Source organism: Thunnus thynnus, chromosome 20 (genome assembly GCF_963924715.1).
Source record: "Thunnus thynnus chromosome 20, fThuThy2.1, whole genome shotgun sequence".
Lineage (NCBI taxonomy): Eukaryota > Metazoa > Chordata > Actinopteri > Scombriformes > Scombridae > Thunnus > Thunnus thynnus.
In genome coordinates this window covers 25,285,794-25,305,628 of record NC_089536.1, presented here as the reverse complement: position 1 = coordinate 25,305,628, position 19,835 = coordinate 25,285,794, and the positions used below count along the sequence as shown (strand labels likewise).

Genomic DNA, 19,835 nt, shown 5'->3' with positions numbered 1-19,835 from the left:
GTTTATAATCTAGCAGGTGTCTCGGGTGGTAATGAATTCTTCTCTAGCAGTGCCCCATGTACACCATTACTCTTATCCCCTAGACCATGGCATGCTAATTAACATTTATAAAAATACAATTTGTTTTCAGAGCGTGTGAGAAAAGAGAGTGAAAGGAAGAAGGGAAGGAGGGAGGCTTTTTGATTTGATGGAACAAGTTGACAGGACCGAAGAGGCAGGAATTGCAATGGAGTGCGGGCCAAATTAAAAAAGGAAACGCATTGCAGAATATAAACAGAGACAATTAACCAGAATACACAAATAAGATGAAGGGTGAGGAAAATGATGCCAGCAGCCATGAAAATGAGCTGGCAGCTGTTTCCCAGACAGGAGGGGCTGGAGTCAGGACCCTAAAAAAAATCACTTTGAGCAGCTTTTCTTGCAATGTGAAATAATATGCCATTAGAGTGTAAAGTTATGCTTGTACCTGTTTGTCAATTTTTTGAACATTTATTGGGTCAGTTTACTTCTAATCTGATAAGTAAAATGCAGATTATTTGATCGCACATTAATGAATGATGATAAACGCTAGTATATCTTGTGTTTTGATGGTGAATATTAATTTCCCATGACTGTCGAAATTCATTTTGGGAGGATTTTCCACACTGACAGGATTTTACAAGCTGGATTCTGCAGTAAATAACAAATATCATCAAAATGGTACAAAATGTAGAAGAAGAAGTAGAAAACTGACATTATATGCCAGTTAAAGCTTAACCCTTTAAAGCTCCCACCCACAAAAAAAGCTATGGAAAAACTTTTTTTGCTGTTGTTTGCTGTTGAATTTTGTGTTTTTTGAAGACAAGAAAACAATATTTAAAAATTAATTAATTAATTATGAGCATCAAGTTACTTTTTCCATCAGTAATAGTTGATATTAAACATAACCTTCTTCAGTTTCATAAGGCCTCCTTGTACGATCTTGAAATGAGTTCATGCTTATTAAACCGTTGACAAAGGTCTCATGATTGCATGACTTCAGCCAGATATCAAAGTTAGCTTAGTAATGTTAAGTTACACAGGGGCAATGCTAACAGCTGGGCTAACTCAACTTTACTGAGGTAACGTTGTGTGTTGTCTCAGCAGCTTCCAGTGTTTCCATGGGGATTTTTTTGGACCTAACATTACTCATTCGAGTGCCAGAGATAGCTCAGTCAGGTTAAGTACAACTGATTTCTGTAACAAGATATCACAGCTCAAAATGTGCTTTACCAACAGTTGATATACAAATGCCTAAGCCCTAAAATATTATTGTTGCATGTGATAACCAAGAGATCCATTGATATTTAGATGAACAACTTTTAACAGATTGACGACTTTAATAGATATACTGTTATATTGTCAATGCACAGTATTTTTAACACAATCAACTCTGTAATTATACAACTGTCTTGTTAACATGGGAATCCCATCTCTAATTTCCCATCTCTACCATGTATTCCATTTGATGTGAATGCGGTATCAGTCTTACAAACAGTTAAGGTGTGTGACTATCAGCCTAACTGATGGAACTGAGCTAAAAGCAAAAACATGCTGTTTATTAGGTGTTTAAAGTGAAACAAAAAGCTTGAAACTAAAAGTATGCCTTTAGAGCAACTGAGATAAATGTTATTTAAAATAAAACCTACTTCCAGGCATATTATAATAATCACAAAAATGTAATTCATGTAAATTAAATGCTAATTAATTCTGTTTTACAGATATATTTCTTCTTATTCTTTTGCTAATTGTTGACCTCACATATGAATTTCATAGTTAAGCCTTCTTCTTATTTACCACTACATAACTGGCTGGAGGAGCTTGGGCTTCCACATAAATCATACTGATAGCTTGGTGACCTTGCTGAAGTTTGGCTTATCTACCAGACTTGAGAACTCTGCTTTAAATCTTAAAAGCTAAGAAGGTCTTGTAGTGCACACTCAGCCAATGTTTCAACACAAAGCAACACTGCTATATTCCTCTCCAGCTTCAATAAAGCAGAAATGAGACACAACTAAAGAACAAATAATCAAAGCCATAAGAACTGAACAAGATCAAATAAACATGGCAGGAGCCTTGTCATTGAATAATGGAGAGGAATGGGGACTGCCCGTTTGTCCGAAGGCCCATTATTCGGAAAATCCCAATAATTCAAAAAATATCCCATTGGACTGAAAGCCCATTAGTCCGATGGCCCGTTATCCCAAAAACAAACATTCATTGCTACGAAGGCCCATTGCTCCAAAAATACACACTCTGGAGTTGTTGGAGTTCAGTGACTGCCAGTCTTACTACTTTCCAGACTCTGTTAACATATTGGTCAATTTTACAGATCTGGGCTCTCACTTCTGGGTTACACAGATACTCCTCCTAAATCACAACATATAAACCATTAGGGTTTGGAAATAATGGGCCATCGGACCAATGGCATGGCACCAGAGGAACAAGTCTGATTGTAATGTTTGCACCCCAGTGGAAAATCACGCATCAAATAACATAAAGCTTTTACAGCCACTTACTTGGGAACTTTCACCCACTCAGTAGTAATTAGCGCTTTATGAAGCACACTTGATCTGGCTACTTATTGATTCCATGAAACTTGGTAACTCCTTACAGAAACTGATGTGTGTGTTGGAATGTATGTTTATGTGTACATGCATATATATCAGGTGTCCTGATGTTAAAAGTTGGAACAGTGATGTTTATCTGACATCCATGATGCTTTGTTTCTTGGATTAAAAATCTGCCACAGTCAATATTAATCTCTTAACAGTTTGGGAAATACATTAATTTGTTGCCTTTTTAGAAATTGAAAGATTTATATCAATCTCTTTGTCTGTTCGTTAACTACAGAGTCGGGATGTGATTAGCCTAGCTTAGCATAAAGACTGGAGGCAAGGGAAAATAGTTAGCTTGCTAGGGTTAAGTTCCGGTTGCTGGTTCCATTTTGGATCTGGTTGGCAAAAAATCATTGAACTCTGATGCTTTTTAGTTAAAATGACAAACTTATAATGACTTATAATTATATCAGTTGTAGCAACATTCATTCTGGCAACGAATGAATGAAACTTTAGATTGTTTTTGAGGGAAATTTAACTCAGTAAACAGCTCATCAACCAGCGGTGGACTTTATAGTGTTGTTGTGAGAAATAATCTAGCTCAGGTGTAATTCCCAGTTAAAATTGTATGCATATCAATATCAGTAAAGCTTCTTAACAGAATAGTTCAGCATTGGAAACTCCAGTACTTGGAGCAAATAAGCAGGCAATGTGTCAGATAAATGTTTAATCAACTTTTTTTTATCTGCTGCTCATCTCATTTAGAAGTTGCATCTACAGTACAAACTGTGAACATTAATTAGGCTACCAATAAAATCTGTAGTGTTTCTGCCTTTTCAGCCCACAAATGTGGTCTGAGATCTACTATTATTTATTATTGAATCTCTGAGCTTTAGTTATTTATAGAGGTGAATGAGTACACCATTATCTGTATCTGTTCAACTCAGTGTATTTTCAGTTGGAAGTAGCTAAAGCCTGCAAGAAAAGTCGCTAGATGTTGCTTGATGATGTCATGTGTTAATTTGCATATTTATGACATCATGACGTAATTATATACATACAAGATTTTAAAAATATTTAAAGAAAATTAAGTTGAATTAAACTTAACTGACTGTAACTAGTTATTTCATTAGCTATTTTCTTTTCAAGCAGCTCCTCAATGTGCATCTAAATCTACATCTAATAACATTATTTTTGCAGGTTGTTGTTTCAACTCTAACTGGAGTATCATGAATAGAGAGATGACCATGCACTAGAATAAATTCACTATTGTTAACTGTCAATTGGTCAGTAATCGGTAATGATTGGTCATTAAGCTCATTCAGGACTCTATCTGGCTGATGATTGGTCCATTGAATGTGCTGCAGCTCTGTCCCACAGACTGAATAGTCAATCCAGAGACCCACATTAGTGCTCATTCACTGAGAAATACTGACAACTCTCTTCAATGAGGAGAGTTAGTTAGACCTCAACGAGTTAAGGTCTGTCCCAAAAGTCACTAGATATGTCGCTAGCTGCTTTTTGACAAAAATAAATTACTAAAGGGGTCCGAAAAGTCACTAGATCTAGCAACAAAGTCACTAAGCTGGCAACACTGGTTCAACCAACTAAATTATCTGTATCCATATTTGTACTTGGAATGGGTGGGGCTTAAAGTGGAAATGGGTGGGGCCTAATCAGAAGTTGGTATTTAAAGCTCTTCTTGCTGGACATTTTATAACTGAATTAATATAGTAGGATGCAAACTTTTTATTTCTCTGATGTTTTCACATCGCAAACAATGAAGAGCAGCATTAAAACACAAGTCTTGCAGGTACAACATGAGACTCATGTAGCTGTTATATCAGTTTAGTGTGGGGCGGCTGCTCTGCAGGTGCGCTTGATTTTAATGTAATTGCGGTAACCAGGCGGAGATAAGCCTCCTGAATTTGCACCCAAATTGCTGTCAAAACTTTCATTTATAATGTCCACCACAGCCTCCATAATTCTTGATCGGGAAAAAGGCAGAAAAAAGGTGCATAAAGGCATGAGAGAGCGCACACTTAAAGCACCCCAAATAACAACTGCTCTGACAAAACACTCAATGTAGAGTGAAAAACAAGAGACATCCATCCAGGGAGAGTTAACAGATAATTAGAATAGTTATAATTAGAATTAAAATTAGTTCTCTTTCAAATCAAACATCCCAAGAAAGGAGTGGAAGGTATTGTTCTTGCAACTGCATTTTTTTTTTGACTCAAACTTAGCTTAACCATGTTATGTGATGCTACTTCAGTACACTTTAACAATAAATATTACTGGGACCACTATGGAAAATTGCAGATGAACATTTAATATCCAGGAATTGACATTATAGACACTACCACTGACTATCCCCATAACAAATTGGCCACAATTTTGCACATTGACCATACGCGGTCCTGCCATACACTAGGTTTTGACCTAGTCGTGTTTTAAATGACCTGGTGGTGTGAACCTGGGTGATTTATGCAAACAGTCTGTGTTAACCATCCAACATGGAAATATTCATTCAGCCTTGCGACTGTATTCTTGTCAAAAGCATCACGTCCAGTATGAGCCAAGTTCTCTAAGTAACTCTGATTTTAGATATTATACAAACTGAGGTAGGAGCGAGACGATGGAAGAAAACCTATCCAGTGTAGAAGCAGTGAGAGTCATGAGCTGTTAAGCTCTGTGGACAGAGTGGCTTTGCACGATGGCAAGATTGTGTTATGTGGTGAGGCAGCAGTGAACTTTGTATAGGCTCTGTGTAGGGAAGGAGCTCATCCTCATCCGTACCAGATACTCGTTTCATCTGAGCATTCGGCTCTACCCTAGTTATTTATAAGGCGAATTACTTGCAAATGCTGAAAGCTGAACTTCATCAGATTTGAGAGGGGATTTAAAAGGATTCAGATTGGATAAAATGCTATTGAACCCTAACCCTAAAGCCTGTTCCTCAAGAAACAACTCCGACACATAATTCCCAGTAAAACCCACAAATTGTATTTGTTTTTTAAAAAACTGTCTGCCCTTGCCTGCAGTCGTTCTGCTAAGCTAGGCTAAACAAGCTGGTTAAGAGAATGCCAAGAATGTGCAAAGCTGGCATCAAAGCACAAGGTGGCTACTTTGAGGAATCTGAAATCTGAAACATATTTTGGTTTGTTTAACATTTTTTGTTTGTGACTGAATTCCATATGTGTTATGTCATAGTTTTGATGTCTTCAGTGTTGCTCTACAGTGTAGAAACTAGTAAAAATAAAGAAAAACCCTTGAATGAGTAGGTGTGTCCAAACTTTTGACTGGTACTTTATTTCTTTACAAAAGAATATCTACATGTGCTGTATGAGCAGTGTTAATCATAGCACCATACACTTCAATGTACTGTAATTCATTACACATAGTATTAGACCAAATCACATAATGTTGCTGCTGGATGAAAACGTTGTTAGCTTCTCAAGAACTCAAGAAAACAGCCAGCTTCATTTCCTCTCCAGTAGTTGAATGGTTTTCATACATCTGGGGGTCATTTAATACACTGCATCTATCTTTAAGGCATTCCACATGACAACAGCGATAAGATACATCTACATGAATCAGATATCTTTGATCAGTAACTGAAATATTGTTAAAAGCAATAGGAGCCGACAGAAGCTTGTCACAGCTTAGCATAATTTGACTCAGGCTTTTAACGTCTGCATCCGCTGTCAGGTTTTATAGCAGGACACGCTCGCGGCCTCTCCCCTCCGCTGCCTGCCCACTGAGTTATGAGTCAGCCATCAGAGAATACTCCTCTGCTCAGAGATTTATACATGCCTACAAGCCATCAGGCCTGCATTATTACTGGCTAATCAATGGACTCTGTGGTAATGGTGCTGCTCTTAGAGCTGCGAGTGTGGCCTGTAGCCTCACTTTATGATGCAATGCTTGCAGCTGATGGATGGGTATTAGATGGTGTTTTCATGATTTCAAACCAGCCGTCAGATTCTTTAAGATACTCACCAAGTTTAAAAAAAATCTTAAAGTTTTTTGAAAACTAAATACACTCAATTTTATAAATGAAAATATGAGATATTGTTATTGTGCTTAATTATTGCTTTTCAATAAACCATATATATCCAAACATGATATCAAATGATGCTATGTTTTAGTTCATTTCTTCTCTCTTTCTATTTGCCAGTAATCTCACACTCTAAACATGGCTCTAAACAATACAATACCCATAATCCTTGGCCGCCATTGCTATGGAGAAGAAGCTAGTCAGAAGTGCAAATCAGAGCGCTAATGAATTCAAACCGCTTTGTTGTTGCAGTTGTAAGCAAAACATGAGCAATCTGCTGAATTCACTCAAAAGTGACCCAGAAATTACAAGTTAAATCAATTTTCTCAACACCAAAACCAGAATTTCGAGCTTGGTGATTGGATGTTTCTTGTCGAAATGCACATTGGGATTTGTAGTTAACTTTTACAAACTTGCTACAAACTTTTCAGAGCCACATCTCAGCCTACAGGGAGTGAGAATTTGATTCTGAAACATGTGGAGTATTCCTGTAACTCCCCTAAAAAGCCAGCATCCTTGTCCCATTTCCATCTCTTTTCACCTCAGCTACCACTTTCCTATTTTTAACACTTCCATGGACACCCCCTACCACCCCCACTCCATACTCACTCATATCTCTCTCTTGTGAATGGATGCGCCCTCTTTTCTTATTTTCTTTCTTCCTCCTCCCTTGCTCCATCCCTCACTTACTTTATCTGGGTGTCACTGTGTCAGAATGTATTTGGGGCTAAATTATTCATTAGAGAACTGGAGGGCAATCAAAGAGACTGGTACAACGGCAGGGCCAGTGTGTGTGTGTGTGTGTGTGCACATGCTCGACGGTAGATGCATGCATGCGTGATTCTATGTGTGTGTGTGTGTGTTTTAGAGCTGGTACAGGAGGGAGTATAGCAGGCTGGAAGAAAGAGATTACATAGAAACCCGGGGGGAGCCGAACACAGAGCCCTGTAGCTCTCCTTACAGTCCAGAGAATGCTAATTTAATAGCAGTGAAGTGTATGTGTGTGTGTGTGTATGGGAGAACAGAAGAGGGTGTATGCTTGCTAGATAATGCTTCCCCCTGATATAATCAATGATGCTGGTGTTGAAACATGGATTATCTGCTGTTACCTTCACTCACCTTTCTGCCCAAAGCTATTTGACTTCATTTATGTCAGGAAATGTCTTCAGCACCCAGTTCAATCTTTCTCTGTCATGTTTTTATGTGCGTGTGCATGTGTTGCTTTCACTCCCTGCCACCGCCCCCCTTCTCCAATTAACAGGTCTGTTCCGCAAAGCTGAGAGGACACAGCGAGTCCCAACTGCCATGATGAATTCAAAACTCTGGTGGGCTCGCACACATACATGCATGCACACTCTTTATGGTATCAGTAAGGAGCCAGATCATGTAAAATCACTACTTAAAACCCTCATTTAGTTTAATATCTATTTTGTGTCTTTGTCTCTGTAGTCCTGAGTAACAAGCACACATACACACATTGTTAATGGAAGTGCTGGCTTTATATCTGCCTAAAATCCCCTGATGAAGGCCAAGTTTCTCAAATGTCCTACCGCTCAAGTCTCGGTCTCTTCCAGTATTCAGTGCACTGGAGAGCTGATCTCAACTCAGGACTTCCTGGGGTGATTTCTCCTCATATTGGTTTTGAGTAAAGTAGAAGATGATCATGCCACTCTGTGGGCAGACAGGAAGGGTGTTAACACTCTCCACGGGAGTTTTCAATTACAGTCTGCACAGAAAGGGAGCAGCAGCCAACACTGTATGTGCTGAATACTGATTTGAATGGCGATACTGTAGATTAATTTCATTCTGTATGCATAGACATATACAGACAGTTGACACATTTTTTGGGGAAAAGGTGAATAAATGAGTGGAGAAGAATATCAAATGCAGAGATATGAAAATGAGGTGTCTCAACCTGAACAACACTTTACCCAGTGGCCTCTCTGATGGAAAACAGCCCTACATTAAAACAACACAAGAGGTGTGTTGTTTCAGGTACCAGTGGGATGATCCTGGATGTCCAGTTTGAGTAAAATATCCCTAAGTTTGAAGGTTTATCAGATGCCAAAGCATTGCAAAGTGGTTTCTAATACTCAGAGACAAGGATTTTACAATCCTAGAAAGTTATCATAGGTTATCTTTTGTTGCCACAATCACTTAGTAAATAGTAGAGATACAGTACTCATGTTGCAAAGTAAAGGTGTATTTAAACTTCTGCCTTAAGGGCAACTATCACGGCTTGAGGCTGAAGCCAATGGTGAAGTACCTTAAAGTACAAAGTCACCGACGGCCACTATGCTCCAACTGAAGCAAAGTCCTGCAGAGAGTCATCAAAGCTGTTCATTGCATCACCAGGTCTGAACTGCCATCCATGTAGGACTTCCACATCCAGAGGAGCACAAGGAAAGCTGGGAAAATCATAAAGGACGCCAGCCACCACAGGTACAGACTCTTGACTGCTACCATCAGGCAAGAAGTATAGAAGCATCAGAGCCAGCAGGCTCAGAGCCAGATTCTATCTGCAAACCATCAGACTTTTGAACTCTGGGACTTTGTGAACGTTCATCACACACACACACACACACACACACACACACACACATACACACACACACACACACACAGTCTCTCTCTCGCTCTTCCTCTCCTACACACGTACTCACTTCCCACCAAACACACACACACTCTCTTTCCCACTACACTATATTTATATTTTTATCAGAAGTATTTATCACCCATCACTTTATGTTCAATACACTTATTAATCTATTTACTACTTATGTACAATACTGTATCTGCACACCAATGTGCAAAATAATGTATATTTGTATATTTCTCTCACATATTATTATATACTCTAATTGGAACTAGAGCTTGAAGAAGCCAAATTTCACTGCCTTCAATGTTGCCATCTGCTGTGTTGCTGTGCATGTGACAGTAAAACCTCTTGAGTCTCTTAAATCTTGAATTCAAATGAATGAGGGGGCTGAGTTTTTTCATTCAGGGGTAAATTCAGTCTGAACGCAGCTTAAGACATTTTACGTTGGTTTTTTTCATGTTACTGTCACCCATCTATGTATATACAGCAGTGACACTGGCCTTTGAAAAGAAACTGGATTTCGGATGTTTCTTTCCAATTATTATTTTTTTTTATCATTAAACTTTACAGGAACTATAAGTAGCCATGATATAAGACTTATGTCACTTAAAGTTTTAGTCCATTTATATGTGCCTAGCCCAAAAAATTGAAGTTGAAATTGGATTTATTTATTGACTGGGACAGTGTGCAGTTTTAAACATAAATGATGCACTGCACCGGAGTCAGCTCACAGCTAATTTACATCCACAGTTCCCCACAATCAAAACATACAACAGCACAACAACAAACAGTACAAAGCAAAAAACACAAAGAACACACCATGCAAAATACAAAATACAAAGCTACACACAACAGCACATCACATACACCCACAATGTCAATTAGAAATTAATAATGTAAACGTGTCAAATTAAAAGCAAGATTACCTACGCTAATGAGAAGACCATAGATAAAGTTTAGATTCAGTGGTCACACAGCTGATTGGTATTTAGTAGATTTTGGTTTTGAATTTGGCTTGAATGTATTGATTGAACTACAGTTCGTCATATAATGAGGTAGGACATTCCACTGAGTCGTGGCTTTCATAGAAAAAACTGACAATTTTTTCACCTTTGATGAAAATATCAACGTTAGGAGGTTGTACCATAGTTTTAGAGAAAAACATACCTTTTGTCTTGTTTACATTTAGACTCAGACATGATTGATCAAGCCAGTGTGCAATCCTTTCCAATGCAATTGTTAGCTTAGCAGCTGCTAACTCAGCTGTTTTTGCATGTGTGTACACAATGGTGTCATCTGCATACATTTGTAGTTCTACATCATGACACTGTTGAGGGAGATCATTAATATATAGGCTAAATAATAGGGGACCTAACACTGACCCTTGCGGAACACCCATTGTGCACTTCATATTACTAGACAGTGTGTCACCAACTTTAACATATTGTATCTTATTTGATAAATATGAAGACATCCATGCCAGTGCTCTAGATGAGAAGTTAAATTTAGAGAGTTTCGATATTAAAACATCATGATTGACTGTGTCGAATGCTTTACGCAGATCTAAAAATACAGCACCAACTACTCCTCCTTTGTCAAGTCTTCATTCAATTTGCTCTATTAAGTTCAATGTAGCAGTTTCGGTGGAATGATTTGTTCTAAAGCCAAATTGCATACAATGTTGACCAAAATTGCTTGTATTAAGAAATGTTGTCAGTTGTTTAATGACAACTTTGAGAGTACTGGCAGTATACTTATTGGTCTGTAGTTACTGGCTTCAAGGCAGTCTCCAGATTTAAAAATAGGTGTGACAATGGCACATTTCCAGTCATCAGGAAAGGAGCTGCGTTTAAAAGACAAGTTAATTAAATGAGCAGTGGGGGGTGTTAAAATATCTTTGTGTGATTTGACAAACATGGTGTCAAATTGGAAAGCATCTCTACTTTTGGAGCTTTTTAAGGAGCTGGTGATTTTGTTTACGTGTAACTCACTAGTCTCTACCAGCTCGAAACCTGGCCTGTAGCATCTACAGGAACAATATCCAGTTTGCTTTTTGTAATTTTTTTTCCTAACTCATATACAGACTCAAGAAAAAAATTATTAAAGACAGAAGCAACGGTAAGAAGATCTTCAATTCACTTTCCCTGTACTTTGAGTTTAAAATCTCCTAAAAATTTTGGGTCCCTCTTTCTGAGATTATCGATGTTTTTCCAGATCAATTTACTGTTGCCTTTTGCCTCATTCAGTATATAGAGATAAAAACGAGACTTAGCTTCTCTTAGCTCTTGGATTACTTTGTTCCTTAAACCTTTATAAATCAGCATGTCAGTGTCTCTTCTAGTTTTAATTGCCTTCTTTAGTGCAGCATTTCTAGATTTCATGAGTTTCCACAAATTTTCATTAAACCATGGTAAATTGTTTTTATTTTTAGATTTGATCTGTATCCTCAAATTTAAAAAAAAAAGTATCAGAGCCATAGTCCAGATCATCAGAGGACAGTACATCATCCCAGTTCAAGCTGTTAATTTCACTGATAATTTTTTCTTGCTTAGCTCTGGGTATGCATTGTCTGTTACCGTGGTCTTAAATCTACTTTTAGTCAGCTTTGTTTTTAAATTTTGTTCAGTAACAAGTAATGTATCTGTCCAGGTGACGTCATTTTCAACACAGAACCTGCAGTAGTGGTTGAAAGGAGCAGTTATTGTTTTACATGTTGATCAAAGAAAAATGACTTACAAACACCTGTACAGCTGTGTTTTCATGGTTGTGGCCCCATTCTTAACAACACCTACAAAGTCGACTGTTTCTCCAACTAGACATCAATGAGCACAACCCCTGGCCTGTATGAATCACTGAACAAATCTAAGATGTGGTTTGCAATACAGAGGTTTGAAACAGGCTAATTTCTGTCTACTGCTGGTTAAAATTTCCCTCATACCAACCAGTGTTATGCAGTAATGCTTTACTTTGTGACATGCTAGAGTAATATAATAGTATAACAGTAATGCTCCGTTACTTTTTCGCGTGGGGTCTGCATGCTCGTTGTCTTACTGTCTTAATGGAGGGTTGTTATTGTGTGTTCTTAGCTGGTTTGCTAACGTTCAAATTGTTCAAACAGCCTCAAATGCAGGCCAACTAGCAAATGACTGACTAGCCAACACAGGCCAAAGGGTCATCTTACTGTGTCTGAGCCCTAATACAAACTTTTTAAACTGCTGTGTCAGCCCACAGAGGAACAGTATATGAGACAGCATTCATCTGACACCACAGTGTGTAGAGTGACATGCTTTTAAGGGTTTTTTCTCCTGGGAGAAGACTTCCCACTTCCTTTGGGTGTCAGGTGATTGACAGGAAGCCAAGTGTAACATAATGCGCAGCTGATATGGAAACACACTTGCCCTGACATAGAGCGAGTGATCAAACTGGAGCTGAGAGTGTGTGACAAATTGTCCTGATACACTGGGTGATGGTGCCATCAGGAGAAGAGCCTTTGTGCTCTTCATCTTCTCATCTGAGAATGATGGGATGTAGCTTGCATTTATTTGTACATTGTGGAAAGTTTATTTATTTCTTTAGCTGAGTTGTCAGTGATGTTATCTCAAGTGCCTCCGTTTATGAAGAGAACTGTTTACTGTAGTGTTTTATGCTCATGGCTCGGTTGTTTCAAGGAAGGAAAGCAGGGGCTGGCATCTTTAGCTTTTAAATGTGGAGAGCTCAAGAGCAGGGAGAAAGGATAAGAGAGACACAACCTAGATCATTGGTGATAAACTGCACTAATCAATATATTTATATTAAGAATGGCTCAAATAACTGTGTAATATGAAAGCGCTCAGTTGTAATGATGAACCCATAGAGAATTATCACCAACTCTGGACTTCCCCAAAGCACAAGCTACTGCAGTCTGTAGTTTTACTGTGTGGTTCAGCCTCACCACTCTCATCAACCTGGTTTCCAGTAAAAAAGCTATGATAAATCCAATGCACACTACCTGCCCAGCACCACATAGCAGACAGAGAAAGTTAGCAACTAGCTTGTGAACATGGTGGGGTATTTAGTTAAATACCCAGTTATATATCTCAGGAGTTGACCAAAACAGAGCTAGAAATACAGTGAATATTGGATGGGTCAACAGAAACTGAATGCTAGTGCTGCTGCGTGTCTGCTGAACGAACAAATATCCAACTGTTTGCTTACATGTTAGCCGTATGAACTTTATATTGCCATAATAGGACAAACATGTATGTTTATTTACTATTTCCCCTTCAAAATGACCAATATGGATGTTTTCTGATCTGGCGCCCCTATCAGCATGACATCTTTAATACCTTCCAAAACATGTAACCATTACAAAACAACTCAAATGCATGCTCACAAGCATTATCTATTCTTCCACCTCTTTTATTAAAGGAATAGACAGACATTTTCTTGCTTTCTTTAGAGTCAGGGGTAGATGAGAAGATTGATATTCATCATATCTCTGTGTGTTAAATATGGCGCTAGATCCAGGAGGCAGTTTGCTAAGCTTAGCATAAAGACTGGAAACGAGGAAACAGCTGGCCTGGTTCTGTCCAAAGTAAAAAAATATACCTACCAAGAGTTCTAAATCTCATTGATTAAAATGTTATCATGTTGGTTTATTTCATACACTAACAAATGTAAAAACAGCAATTTGTGGTTTTAAGAGTAGTCATGTGCTGAAACTATTTCTTGGCGGAAAAAAGTTTATCTGTTCGTCCATCACTTCATTGCAGCGTCTGCACTATGAAGACCTCAGGAAATCATTACATTGTTTGCCAGGAAATATTGACAGGACATAACTCCCCACAAAGTCACAAATTTATTAAAATTAAAATTAGAATCATTTTCAGTGAGTTACAATATGTTAATTAGTCAGCTTCTTCTCCAGTTTTTATGCTAAGCTAAGCTAATAGCCTCCTGTATCCAGCTATGCATTTAATGTGTAGCCTTTTTTGCACACAGGTAACAATCAGACACAGAAAAAAACAGTCAAAATTGAATGTAACGAACAAACAAGCCTCAGTCCCAAAATAGCAGCATCCACCTCTGTGAAGTCGTCACTGCAGGACAGAACTCAATAAAGGAGTCACAGAGCAGTGTTTTACAAAATGGCTGGCACCGTGTTTGACAGACACAATGACAGGTTGGGTGGTCAGCATCAGCAGGCTCAGTGTGAGTGTCCAATACAATAAACTTCTGCCCTGGTGCAAATACAAAATGAGAGAGAGAGAAAGAGAGGCAGAAACACACATACACACATGATATATTCCATTTCACAGTCTGCTGGAGTCTGGCAATCTCTCCAATCTGCAAAGGCTCATACCCTGACTCCTAGTGACCCCCCAAACAATTTTAGAGTGATATCTCTGAATGCATTACACAGTAGTCAAACACCCTGGGACAGAGATAGGGAGAGGCTCAGGATTTTTACTCAGCTTGCTGTTGTGCTGTCCATAGTGGCCTGCTGGGGATCCACTGCAAAAATATCATTCTTACCCAGTGCTTTAGTTATAATGGGATTTTAGAATTTCATACAACCTTGGTCGTATTTTCAATGCTCTGACCATCATTTTTTATCAGTAATCAAAAGATTATACTCACTAATTTAGCTCTGATCTGAGATCTGTGAACATCCAAAATTGCCGAAAAGAAGTCAGACAGGTTAAAAACACGAGCAGTCAGACGATCAGGCAGAGTTTAAACAAACCTCAAGGTTAGCAAAACTTTGAAAGAGAATCCAAAGTGAATAGTGAAATGATTACCCAGACTGTGCGTTATAAATATCCAGCACAGACAAACTTCCAACTACAACCCTACTCTCTACTGTACTTACAGACTTTTATTGATGTTTTGGTTGCGCTCACTTTCATTCACTCTCAAATGAAGTGATTTAGATAATCTGGATAAACTATTAGCTTGCTTACAACCTGTCTGATTGTCTGACAACTCTGTTTTAAATTAAAAAAATTCGTCAGAAACACAAACACAACACAACTCCAAACACAACACAAACACAACTCCAAATGAATGCTAATGTTGCTCTGTATCTGTTGGGTGTGGAAATAAGCAACTGTTTGCTAACATGTTCACTGTATCAACTTAAAAGGTGAACATCTGTCAGAGTTGTGTTCACACCTTGGCCAAATAATATTAGTTATTGCAGGTTTAAGCTAATATTCACTAGCTTCTGTTTTTGCTCTCCACCAGCTCCTGAGAAAAATATCTTGGTCTTTAGTCTCTATATGCTCCACTTTGTTCACCAGCTAGTTTCTAACTTTGTCTGTCTGCTGGTTGGTGCTGGGCAGTAGTGTCAAGTAGGTTTATCAGAGCTTTTTCACTGGACAGCTGTGTGCTATGACTGGAAACAAGGGTGATGAGAGTGGAACCAAAACATTGAGCTAAAATAGGCTAAAAAAAAACCTTTGTAGAGCTGAGGGGAACTGTAGGTTTGTCACTTTGTTGCAGCTTCAAGTTTTAATATCGTTTTTATGTAGCAAGTGGAAAAACTGTGCATGTGAGATGTTTCCAGTGTAAATCAACTTGCACCAACTCATGAATCAAATGTCATTTTCTTATTGTTAATAGAGCCTTTTTTTTCTGAAATTGTTGATGCAACAGATATTGAATGAGAAAATCTCACCCCAGTTGAATGAGACTCTGTCCAAAAAAAATCCAATTTTAAGATTGCATAATATCTTGAAAGTCTTGTTGAAAAAAAATTACATTTTTGCCAAGGTGCTCATACAAGTTAACACAGTTCATCTCCCTATGTTGAGCTGTGGGCTCTTTTCAGCAGATTAGAAAAGAAGTGAGGCAGTGATCATTTCACAGGGACAGACAATAAGCTCAATGAGTTGTCTGTTAGGAGCTAATCTGAGCTGTGAAATGGAATAGACCTCCAAAACATTTGGGAGAAAGTACTGACAGTGACCTTCTCTACTGATTTTTTCAGCTTAAACATTCCAACTCTCCCTTGTTAAGAATGATTAAACAAAAAACAGACACACACACACACACACCACAACAATTAAACAATTGTGTAACTATGTAAGGTTTGAGCATCATTCTGAATAATTTAGATGCCATGTTGCTCTCGTCAATTACTGTAAAGTACCAACTCCTGTGAATTAATTACCTTTAAGTGCAGAGAGTTACGATTTAATTATGTAGCTGTTTTCCTGCTGCCCATTTGTGAATACATTTACAAGAACAGTTCAGACACACATTTATTTGCTCTATTTCACACTCCCTTTTTTGACAATTAACTGTTGTTTACCTGTATTATCCCATCATGCAAATGAGGTTTGTTAATAGAACAGCAGGTACACTTCTCTCAGCCCGGCTGCACCCTGCACCTATCATGGTGTTATATCACATAGAGGTAATGGGAGTGCTTCTCTCTCTGCAGGTGGTAGCGTTGCCACCCATCCCATATAATAGGGGATCGTCCCACATTAAAAAATAAAATGCACTGTCCCTTACTTAATCAATAAGGGATGCAAGTTGTCCCCTATTTTCGTGCACACCCTACTCTAATGCATACGCTACATTTTCACATGCTTGGAATTACAGTAGAAATAATAAAAACAAAAGTGTTTCATGAGACATTGAGGAGAAATATTAAATCAGAGTGACAGGCAAGGTGTCTGTCACTGTCACTCAATGTATTCGTTGCCCTGGTTACAGAGACTCAAACACGTGGCTTTTAAATGTCGGTAAATAACGTTACCTCCAGCTCTAGTCCGCCCGTAAAAATGAAATGTCCAAATACAGAACTGGGTGGCAGACAGAGCATAAGTGGGTCAGCCCTGTCAGTGGAAACAAGTACAAGGCAAACTGTACAGTTTGTCACAGAGTATTTTCTGTTGCTCATGGTGGACTGTCCAACCTGAAGCAACATTCAGCAGAGGACTACCATGTCCAAGCAGTGCAAGGGCAGAGGACGCAGAGTGGAATTGCTCAGTTCATGATACCCCAGACTTCCCCAGAGGCAGATAATGTGTGTACTGTTGTTATTAGATTCTAATGTGTTTAGAGTCATGTGATAGTTAGCTACGCCATGCCATTCTCCCAGATACACAAGGTGACAGTTCTCTGAGGATGTAGGCAGAAGACCTGCTCCCTCCTCAGGCTTGAGCGTGTGTGTGTGTGTGTGTGTGTTTGTGTGTACCTGTCCACCAAGTGGGTAGAAAGGCTAGGCTATCTCATCCTTCCTGAAAAGTGTTGGACTGAAGGTTAAAATTAGATTTTATAATGCCTACAAATGATAATATGCTTTAAGAGAATATTTTTGTTATGATACAGTCTAGCCAGCAGAGGGCGCTTTGACCTCTACTATTCACTGGTAATAACACAAAGACAAGGCTTTATCAGGGAGTTGTTAGCTCTAGCTATTTGTTAAAACTGGCTGTATATTTCTCTCTATACTGTTGGATCTATAGCCATCCATCTCCAATTATTATGAGCATAAAAAAACTGTGTCCACTCACTTTTCATTCCATCAAAACATCCATAAATATAAAAAAAATCTATACAAATCTATAGTTGAGGATCTTGAAGGATATAAAATAGCCAACTTACAAGCTATTTTATAGTTTACAGTCTTGAGACCTAAATATGATAATGTATAAGTAATAAGAAATAAATAATTTTACCAAAGAAAAGGTCAACAATTTTTCAATGGTAAACCATTTTTTATATTCAGTTGTTTAATCTATTTTATGATTCCTCCCTTCCAGGTAATGGTTGCAGAGCTGACTCAGGTTTACCACACTGAAGCACAACCTGAGCTGCGATATTAGAGACTGTGCACACACACTCTCCCAAAAAATGTTGCTGGACTCTAAGGTTGCCAAAAAATCTCTTTCAGAGAACAAAGGCGGAGTCCTTGGTGAAGGATGTTCTAGCACCAAAGGCCGTGGAAGATGTGGTCGGGATGTTGAAGAAAGATGAAACACCTCTACCTTTCTCCATACACATGGATCCCTCCAACAAAAGCAACAGAAAGATGTTCCCTGTGACGATCCAATTCTTCACACCAGAATGTGGTGTGGTGAATAAAATGATTGACTTCATCGAAGATCCAGATAAATCAGCAGAGTGGATTGTGGGGTGCCCTGAAAGTGTACAGCTTCTTCTCCATATCAGCAAAAAGATGAGAGGCTTTGAAGGAGTTTTGTGAGTTCTTTGACATTGAGTTCGGAGAAGTCCTGCAGCATGTCACTACCAGATGGCTTTCTCTCAACCCTGCCATCTCAAGACTCCTGCAAAGCTGGTCAGCAGTGAAGTCCTACTTCATCAGCCTTGGCGATGAGTGTCCCAAACAAATCAGGACTTTGTTGAAGCTCGTCACTAAGGATGATGGCGATGTTGTGGACATTTACCTCCTCTTCTGCATCAACATTCTCTCCCTCTTTGAAGAGGTTGTCAAGAAGCTTGAGGCCAGTGCTACTACATGTGTAGAGCTGTATCCCATCATGCATTCCATCAGTGCTAAACTAAAACAGAGGTGAGATAACCAGTTCTACGGTTATCTAACAAAAACGAAGCTGCAAAGTCTCCCTCCAGATGATGCAGGCAAGGCAAAGCAAGGGTTCACAGCGTTCATCGACACAGCCCTAAGGAACATCGAAAAATGGTTCACTTCTCTGAAAGTAATTGGCTTCACTGTCTTCTGTTCCTCTCTCTCCCTGTCAACCTCACCTTTAATGACCTGGAGAAGATTTGTGAGAAGCTTCACCTCACAGCCAGAGTGAACATGGATGACCTCTATGATGAGTGCACCATGCTGAATATTGTTGTGGAGAAGCTCCAGGAATGGAACAAAGATGTGGCAGCCGAGTGGATGGCTGTATGTCAGGCAGCTGATCTGCCAAATATGCTCTCTATAATCTCCTGCATTCTGAGCACACCAGCCTCAACAGGGTTCGTGGAGAGAATCCTCTCCAGGATGAACAGCAAATGGAGTGAGGTCCAGAACCGGTGCTCTGTGGAGTTCATGGAGAGTGAGCTAATTGTCTCTGTGAACTTTGACCTGTACTGTGACGAGTTCCACACTGGTTTTGAAGGACAAGGCATTGCTTGAGGCAGCAAGGAGCAACAAAAAGTACACGTGGAAGAAAAAGTAGAGAGGGTGGTGGTGGGTTAGGTAGAGGGGAGAATTCACATTCACAAAGGTCACATAACCTAGATAAATTAGTAATTATTTTGTTTCTCTACATTTCCCTCACTCTGGAATAGGCTGATATTTATTTCAATGCCTACATCCAGGAGGATTGTTCTGATCAGTTTGATAGTAAACATTTTCAATTTATTTTCACAAATAAATGTATTGTTAATTTATTTTCACAAATGAATGTGTTGTTCAGTCATTCACAATAGTGGTCTCTGTGGTCTACCTGGTCTTTTGCTATTTCCAAATTTATCAATGGGTTCTTGCTTCTTCCAAATATACCAAATAGTTTATTTTGACAGACCAAACATTTTGCCCACGTCTATGATCTGATGTTTTAATCCTTAATATAACTGATGAAACTGTGCTTTACCTTTATTGACTCTTTATTTCCTTTCCATTCATATTAAT

At 38.7% G+C, this 19,835-nt stretch overlaps 1 long non-coding RNA gene across 1 annotated transcript; it reads left to right on the top strand.

The window, feature by feature from the left end:
* Positions 1 to 4,259: 4,259 nt before the first annotated feature.
* Positions 4,260 to 19,808, top strand: LOC137172420 (uncharacterized). Its single transcript, XR_010924974.1, has 3 exons — positions 4,260 to 7,961; positions 8,861 to 9,078; positions 17,992 to 19,808. It is a non-coding gene; the product is annotated as an uncharacterized lncRNA (long non-coding RNA).
* The last annotated feature ends 27 nt before the right edge of the window (positions 19,809 to 19,835 follow it).